Source organism: Poecilia latipinna, unplaced genomic scaffold, assembly GCF_001443285.1.
Source record: "Poecilia latipinna isolate Pla-1442-1.1 unplaced genomic scaffold, P_latipinna-1.0 Scaffold28, whole genome shotgun sequence".
In the NCBI taxonomy this organism is placed as follows: Eukaryota; Metazoa; Chordata; class Actinopteri; order Cyprinodontiformes; family Poeciliidae; genus Poecilia; species Poecilia latipinna.
Window position 1 is genome coordinate 91,324 of NW_015112644.1, and position 1,806 is coordinate 93,129.

Consider the following 1,806-nt stretch of genomic DNA (forward strand, 5'->3'; position numbering starts at 1 on the left):
CACAAATTGATGAAGGGCGGAAGAGGATGTTCTCATATTCTTAGTACCTTCGGCCAGAAGGACAGGTTTCGTGTTTCTTACCATTCATAGTGTTGTCTAAGCCTTATTGTAAGCATAATCTGTGTCAAACATCTTGAATGTCTGAAAGCATAAAAGCTTCTGTGGAATATTTGACACAAACATGCCTTGCAGGCTTTAAACGTTTTGTCAAATTGCAGCCACAAACTCCAGTGTATTTTATAGAGACTTTACAAGATGCAAAGAAGCACATAAATGTGAAGAAAGAAAAAATATACATGATTTTCAATATTTAAAAAAGTGTTGCATTTCTCCCCAGTCTGCTCTATTTATAGCTGTATTTTAACTCAGATCTCTGTCCCTGCGGATGAACATCATCTCCACAGCATGAAGCTTTCACCAACATTTTTCCAAAACATATTTTGACCTAATTCGTTCCAATAGGGCTCTGGAAGTATATTTATTTATGGTGTCTGCATCCTCACAGTGTGATACTGCCAGCAACCATGTTTCATAGTCAGAACTGTGTGCTCAGTACAAGCTGCAGCTTTACTTTTTGATTTTGCAGATAGTCAAAATAGTTTGAATTAGGTCTCCCCTGACAACATCACTGGTATGTCCCCTTCTTGGTAAGCTGCAAACTGGCCTTTAGGCTTCAGTCAACAATTGCCTTTCTTCTTTCCTCTCATCCGTAACTGGCAAATTTGTGGAGTGCTCTGTTGTAGACATTGTTTTCCCATCTGAGCATTACCAACTCTACCCATGGCCTCTTGATGCTCTGCCTAAGTTGATGTCAATGTCTTTTTACTTTTCTACTTTCCATTTTTAGATGACAAATTGAGCTTTGTTCTTTGAGGTGTCAAAAGCTTGGGATATCATTTTATAACCCAAACCTGGAGATGATTCTACTTTAAATCTCCTGTAAATTAATGCAGTTTTACTAGAATAAATTATGCATTTTAATATGTATTGAATTAATGTGCTGGTCGTCACAAATATAAGCATGTCGGATAAGAGTTTACACTAAGGGTCCAGGTGGGTTTTAATCACTAGGAGGTGATTAAATATTTTCAGAGGAAATCCTCAAATTCGCGTGCATTACCTTGTTTTGACCAGTAGGTGGTGGTAAAGCCCTGCCTTTCAAATCATATGCTCCTCCCAGCTCCTAATGGGGAAAAGCCTCACTTTGAAACTAACCACCATAAATGGACAATTTTCTTCATTCTTGTCACAGTAGCTGTTGTTAAATGGCGTCACACAATTAAACAATACTCACAGAAATATTTTAACCCTTTATTGCTTTGGAATAAGCTGTTCACACTAGTTACATATTGACATTATTTTACAGTGCAATATCCAAAATTTGGCACATAAATCTTTGGCAACAAACCGAGCTTAAACGTGTAGCGACAACAGCAGTTACGAATTAGTGAGGAAGCAGAAAGAAGTGTGATGGTGTTGAAACTGGTTTTAAAAGCCTGTGTAAGCAAGTATTTGTCTTTGTCACGTTAGTAATTTTGTAACTCGGATCCCAGAGTACCCAATCGACACTGGCAGACTAAAGGGGTTTTCAGGCTGCATGTGTTCATAATCATCATTTTAGACTTGACAAGACCTTTGCTTCAGTCAGAGTCATTCAGTACTAATCTCTACTATATAATCTGAAGGCACTGTACATGACAGATACAGTTCACACATATATATATATATATATATATATATATATATATATATATATATATATATATATATATATATACATAACTATATTTTCATAGAGAGAGGGTA